Source organism: Centruroides sculpturatus, unplaced genomic scaffold (genome assembly GCF_000671375.1).
Source record: "Centruroides sculpturatus isolate CEXI.00-Female unplaced genomic scaffold, Cexi_2.0 scaffold641, whole genome shotgun sequence".
Classification (NCBI taxonomy): domain Eukaryota; kingdom Metazoa; phylum Arthropoda; class Arachnida; order Scorpiones; family Buthidae; genus Centruroides; species Centruroides sculpturatus.
Window position 1 is genome coordinate 322,687 of NW_019384888.1, and position 8,098 is coordinate 330,784.

Consider the following 8,098-nt stretch of genomic DNA (forward strand, 5'->3'; position numbering starts at 1 on the left):
TGTTATGCAAGTTTTTTGTTCTCCTCCTCGAGCCAGCCTGCATCAGCATTGTGCGTAACAGCACCAGACAAAGAGAAGACCAATAAGTTGTGAGTTCTTCTTCTGTTGTTGTGCCACTGTGCTGTGTATCAGTGTTTGTTTTGGTACTGATTTGTCTGTATAAGAGTTTTTCAGTGTTTGTGAATAATTTATTTTGTTGTTTTCGTAGTGTACATGTTTTGTATCGTTTGAGTCTACGTGCTTTGGCTGCGAGTTTTTGTTTTAGTGTATCGATGTATTCTGTAATGTGTGTGTTGTGATGTTCATGTTTTGTGTGTGTTTTCATTTTTTTGAAAATGTTTTTGAGTTGTTTCTTTAATTTGGGTGTTATGTTGTTTTTAGTGTATTGTGTCAGCCTGCCTAATTGCTGTCTAATGTCATTTATTTGTGTTTCTATTCTCTGCCAGGCAGGCTTGAGATAGAATTGTGTTTTGTGTGTGTCTGTCTGTGATTGTATTTTGAGTCCATGGTGTGTCACTAATGTGACTGCCCCTGCATAAACTAATGTATGAATGTCTGAGAATGTAGAAATTGAATGAATGTAGTTTGGTAGTAAGTGAGTGTTTACATAATTTAGTGTTTTCCCTACTACCTTTGACGTGTTGATTTTCGGTATTCGTGGTCTTTGTGTGGGATCTGTGCCTGTATATTTAGTGAGTGTTTCCTGAAATATAAGTGAGAGCGTATTAACTAATTCTATGTCTATGTTATCAGTGATAGATGAGGAAGTGCCTGTAGTATCATTAGTTGTAGTTGTTGTATGCATGTTATTATCAATGCTTGTTGCTGGATTATTCTGAAAGGTTATGTGATCTTCATTAATGTTAAATGTTTCTGTCTGTTGATGTATTTGATTAGCAATCTGTTGTTTGATAAGTTCAAGTGTTGTTTGTGGGATAAGGTTGTTGTGTATAATTGTTCTTTTTTGATCAACAACCTTTTGTTCGGTGACAGTGAGGTGAGGATATTGTGTGAATCTATGGTGTAGTTGTTGTCTGTACTCTGTCATGTTTGTTTTGAGTCTTGTGATGGTGTAGTAAGTACAAATGATAAATTTGTTCATTTCTGTTGTCCATTTCATCCGTTGGCGTGGTTTTCCAGCCTTTGTGGTCTGTGGATGCATTGTCACAGAAACACCAATGCTAGATTGATTCTTCACATCTGTTAAGGGCATTGCAGTAGCCATGCTTGGGCCGGCACTGCTTTTGCCACCAGTAACCAAGGGAGACTGTGGCCTATTTTTTGAATGTGAGCCTCTGCCTAACAGTTCAATGGTGGAGATGACCTTTCATTTGATGCTACTTGTCCTCCTCAATATATAAAACATTAAAAATATTCTTCTGGCGACTTTGATGAAATAGATTTAAATTTTATGATAATTTTTGTTTATTATTATTCAATTAATAAGATTTGTTTTTTCTTCTTTCTATTATAAAATGTTGTAACATTTCCTAAATTTTATTAATTTGTTAGCCAATGTTTGAATTATCAGAAATATCTAATTAAAAATGTTTTGAGTCATTTGAATTTGAATTAAAGAATTTATTATATTTGTAAAATGAGTACTATTACTTATGAAATAACTTTCCAAGAAAATATCTAATAATATGCATATAAAAGTATTAAGTAATGTAATGTGTTATAATTTTGAACTAGAAGTAGATATTTCACATTTTTCTATCATTTATCTAAGTAGATATCACATTGATATTTACACTAGAGTAAATAAATTACATTGAATAACAAAATACAAATTTCCACTATCAGTGATAGACTAGCATTGTGATGTTCAGTCACTATAATGTAAGTTGTAAATTATTTATGTCTAGAAGACAGTTTACACCATAATACTTTGATGTAAATATACAATCACATTCATTGATTGCATCCCACCTGAGCTAGTATTTTATCCTAGTTGTTTCTAAATTATTAGTAAAATTAATTGATATTATTTAATAATTAAAATTATTAAGGATAATGATTTTTTTTACCCACAGTTACAAATGAATTATTGATTAATATAATATCACAAAAATATACAGTAAGTTACTGTTTGCAGTAACAGTTTGGTTAACCTTTGGTTTGTTAATAGTGTCTTGATGATTATATAAAGTCAAAGTTTTGTAAATCTAAATTTATATGAAAGAATATTTTATTTTCTACACATATAAACATATTCTGTAGTAATTAAACATTCACTGTTGTTTTTTTTTTTATAATAATTTTAAAATTTTCTTTAATTTAGCTTTATTAACATTCTAGCCTAGAAGTATGTAATGATATTTTTAAACTAAAATAACAGTTTAAAACAGAGTTTGAATTTTGTTTTAAAAAATTTATTTATTTTTAAATAATCCAAATCACAAAATAGTTCTGATAATCTTCCTGAATTAATTAATATTCCACAAAAGCACGACTTGTTTTATCATTCAATTTTATTCCATAATTTCTCTTTTATAATCCTGTGATACTTTTTCTTGATTAACTCGGTTTGTTTGAGTTGATAACATGACAAAAGTATAACATTTAACAACTCACAAGGGAACTGTCGGAGTGTCTTCTAATAAATTTTAATAAAATTTAGTTAATAACTACATTAAAAGTATACAAACTCTATTTTAAATTTGTAGCATTCACTAAAAGTGTTGATCAGAGTTATTAGCAATCAAATGTTGCACTACTTTATAGTAGTTTAACACAATTATGCAAATTTTTAGAAGTGAAAGGGTTGCGGAGGAAGACGGTGATATTACATTTAGAATAAATTCTGGAATTTTCAAAAATGGTTGAAGAATTAATAAAATTTTGTATACTTTTAAGATAATTATTAACTAAATTTTATTCTAAATGTAATATCGCCGTCTTCCTCCGCGACCCTTTCACTTCTAAAAATTTGCATAATTGTGTTAAACTACTATAAAGTAGTGCAACATTTGATTGCTAATAACTCTGATCAACACTTTTAGTGAATGCTACAAATTTAAAATAGAGTTTGTATACTTTTAACGTAGTTATTAACTAAATTTTATTAAAATTTATTAGAAGACACTCTGACAGTTCCCTTGTCAGTAAAACATTCTTTGTAAAATTAAAAATCATTCAAATTATTGAACTTCATTGTGATTGGCATTATATGACAATGGCAGAATTGTAAGAGAGAAATTATAGAATAAAACTAGAATGACAGACATATTGCAAAATATTTACAAGATGAGATTAATTATCTTACTTGAAATAGAATGATCAAATTTAATTTTGAATTAGTAATATTTGAATTTGAATTATTTAATAAACATTTGCATAAAAGTTTTGGACAAAATGACTTTTTTAAAAATTTAATTCTTTAATTTATTATTTTTGTTTGTCATTTTATGCATTTTAAAATAATTGTTTTTGGAATGTTGAAAATATATTTTACTCATTAGGAGTACAATATATTTTCAATAAATATACTGTATTGACAAATTTCAAAATATGAAAAATTTATAATACAGAGCAAATACATTTGAAACATTTGGCATTATCTAATGCAGGGGTGTCCAACCTTTTTGTTTCTCTGGGCCGCACTGGAAGAAGTCGAAGAGTTTTGGGCCACAAGTACATATAATATATACTTGTGGCCCAATATACAAGTATATTTAAAAATTAACATGTCTAGATTATAATAATAAGTATTAAAACTTTATCAAGAAAAAGGATATTTTTAAAATTACTTCTACAGACACTTTCAATTTTTACTTAGAAATAGATAAATTCATTTATTATAAAAGAGACAAATGGAAATTTATTTGAAACACACAAATATTTGTTATATTTGGGTCTCTAATTAATAAAAAGCGACGAAACACAATTTTAAAGTGTATTTTTATTCAACTAATATAATTATAAATAATATGTAGCCCAAAAAGTAGCCAAAGCGCCAAATGATATTTTTTATGTCAAACAAAATAAAAGTAGCCAAATCTTGCAACATTGGAAAAAGTACTAAATAAAGCTGTAGTTGTGAATCAAAGAATTATAGACCCAAGTGCAGGGAAAGGAGAGTAAGGACAAAAGATAAAAAAGTGAGAAAGGTTGGAAAATTAAGGGTCCATATTTGCTTAACAGCAGATCTATTTAACCTTTCTCACTACTACATCTTTTGTCCTTTCTCATTTTTCCCTCCTTTCCCCAAATTTGGGTCTATAATCCTTTGAGTCACAACTCCAGCTTTATTTAATAATCCTTCCTCATTCACACATCTCCAAGTATTTGAAAATATTTCCTTTCCACTCAAAAATAAAATATGAATAAAGGTTTATGGCTTTGTGAAACTTCTTTTTTGAGTTTATGCCATTGAAATAGATAAATAATAAAAAAATTAAAACATTTTGTCGGTTTTGTTTACACGTTTATTGGGCCGCATGCGGCCCACGGGTTGGACACCCCTGATCTAATGTATAATACCAAAAGACAAATTGATGTTTAGTTTTGATTTGATATTTTTCAAGACTTGTATATTAGATATTATTGCTTTCAGGTTTGTTCATTATTTGGTTTATGTTTTACATAACATTCAGATTTTATATTTGTTTATACAGTATAGTCTTATTTTATGTGAAGGTTATATATCAACAGGTATCATGCAAAACACAATTTCACATAAATTTGTGAACTACCCAAGTAGTCCCATATGATTGTCAAGACACTCAGTCATTTACAATCAACAGAAAAATGTTAAAATGTTTTATTATAATGAATAACATTTCAGTCTAGTCTTTCTGAATATACAGATCAAAATTTTATTACACCTTATCAACTATACTACTACAGAAAAATACATGCAAACCAGAATATTCACAGTATTCACTACAGTGAGTAGCATTCTCTAGTTCAGTGTTTTTCAACCTGTGGGTCGCAACCCCAAGGGGGTTGCAAAGCCATACACGGAGGTCACGGGTAAAAGAAAAAGACAAGTGTTTGTAGGTCCTACACTACAATAAAAAAAAAACCTACAATTTCAGTGAGAAGGCTGTGCCTGTTTATTTTACAGTACAATTGGTTTTTCTTATCGATATTTAAATCTCTACAGAAAGAAAAAAAGTAGTTTTTAAAATCACTGACATAGTTTTAATATGGCCATGGGGGTCGCCAGAATTTTTTAACTTGTAAAGGGGTCGTGTATTCAAGAAGGTTGAAAAACACTGCTCTAGTTCAAGGGTCCCCAGACTTTTTTGAGAGTCAATCCTTTCACGAATTTAACTTCTTATCGACCCCCTAAACTTTAATATTATAGTACATAATTATAATAGGACAAGCAAAAAAAGATGCTTATGTGACTTTTATATTTTACAGTGTTTATTATTTGTATTTCATACCATATATACAGTCAAACCTGTGTATAGCAGAAACTTGTCATTAATGGAAAATTTCTTTGGTCCCTTGAAATTTTTGTAAAAAGTAATGTAAATTAACCTGTATATAATGGAACCTGCAGAAACGGAAAGGAAAATTTGGCCATATAATGGAAAAATCAGTATCTTTATCCAATTTAACACAAAATTTAAAAAGCTAGTATACAAGCCTACTATTTATAAATCATAAAGAAGTCAAAAATACAGATACCCAATATAGAATAGTAAAATACAAATACTATATTACATAATTTTATTGGGAATATTGGAAAAGTTTTTGTGTATTTTTATTAATAGATGTTTTTACTTAAAATAAATATGTGATATAATTATAAGTTATGAAATTTAACACATTATTCCTAATGTGAGATTGCATTCTGAGATTAAGCATTTTAAGCGTTTTTTACATTACATTTCATTTGAATAAAATCAAATTGAAATTTCAGATAAAATTTACATCAAGCATATTATGCATTCTTTCTAAGTATTGTAAATGATATCATGCTATACAAACAGTAAAAAATACTCATACTGTGTACAGAGAAGATGCTTCTAAACTTCAAATGTGTCAAATGTGGTTTTGAAAGTTTCATTTGCAAAATTTTGAACTAAAGGATACAAACTGTATGGACCCCCAAAAGCTGTTGAAGAGAAATTGTGGGAAGAAATTGTTAAAGATTGATGAATAACAACTCATAAATTTGCAACAAATCTTAGTGTGCCACAGACACGTATTGTTGAAACATTACATCCAATTGAAATGGTTGTAAAACATGCTGATGATTGTGTTCCACATGCAGTTTGTTTTTTTCACTTATGATAAAAATCAACTGAATTGAATATAATTTTGTTGGATGAAGGCAGGCAGATGTAAGGTTTTATTTTATTTTTAAATTGATCACTCATTTTTATCTTAGAGAACTTTTTTATTGTATTTTATTTAACTATTTTATTGTACCACTGTATTTGATCAATGCAATTTAGATATATGTGGTACACAATGAGAAATTTATTTAATTAATCGCATTAATCAAGAGATACCTATAGTATATAGCTAAAGAGTTGTTCAGTCCCTTGGTGTTCCATTAGACAGGTTTGACTGTAATCTAATATCTTGTTTTTTCTGGTTCAATGTCACGACTTGGTGAATTTATCGACACTTAGCAAATAATTTCATCATCCACTTTTAATTCATACAGATACACATTTCGGGCTTTCACCCCTCTTCAGTCTGTTACATAGATAGGTGTATCTAATATATTTATGTCTAATTAGATGCATTATAATAAGACTTTTATTAAGTTGTGCATTGGTGGTTGCAGTTAAGGTAACTATATTTAGTTATTTATTATATTAATGATTTTTAATTAACTTTTTTCCATCAACCCTTGAGACCAAATCAACTCCTCTCAATGTCTTATCAACTCTTGGGAGTCTATATCAACCACTTTGGGGACCCCTGCTCTAGTTCATACTTGAATGTCAGAAGGTGAAGAATAATCTGCTGACTTAAGTCAGTTTCACTGGCACCAGGAATGGGTTAATTAATAAGATCACAATATAATAAAATATTTCATAAAGATTGAATGAAATTTGCATTATTTTCTTTGTTTTTTTTTATGATGATAAAATATAAATAAAATCTGTTTTTATTTAAATAAAACACACAAACAATAATAATGTTTATGAGTTTCAAATAAGTTTTAATTGCTGAATGTTTTTGTAGTCTTCGTCCATCATTAAAGATATAACAAAATATATGGAATTTTTATTTTTGTATAAATTTCTGCTTTTAATTATTAATGTAATAAAATTTAATTCAAAATCATCTTGTAAAAATTATTGCAAATATTTTAATGGAAAAGTTATGTTTTATATTAGATAATAATCTGATTTGGTGTTTCTTAGAGAATATAAACATTGAATAACTAATTTCAAGTAAATTACATTATATTTCTTAAAAGTGTTACTTTGATTAAATATATTCTATGCATGAAGAAACTTTAGATTTCTGAACTAGAATATCTACTTTTTAATATTTTTATAAAACTATTTGATTCTTTGGTAGTACCTGCTATTAATAATCTACTCATTATAAGCAGTAATTTAATTATATTTAACATTATTTTTATGTCATAACAATATACAACTTATTTTTTTATTACTGTATAAATTATAATTTTAGTGAATTTTTGCATCAATTTTTGGATTGAACTTTGGTTTAAATAAATTTATTTGTTATGTGATTATAATAGCATATACTGCTTTTAACTTCAGAATTGCTGAAAATTATGACTAAATGAAATTAATTATTTGTGATAATTTCCTTATTTTAAAATTTATAATTTGTGTTTTCATTTCAGCAATTAGAATTGCAACGTCAGATAGCTGAAAATTTAGAAATTGCTAAAAATAAAGAAACACAGGTATTCTTTAAAGATATACTAATCATAATTTTATTTGTAAATTATTATTTAATTTGCCATATGAATAATGGAGTAAAACCCGTGAAATATTAATTATTATTATACTTTGGATTTTTAGATTCTAAGAATTTTATTTGCCTAAAATTGTCTCCCTTGCCTTGTTAAATATGCTCTAAAAATAACACTAGAATCTGAAAATAACTTAAAAGACAATTAATTAGAAGTCACTATAAATTTAAT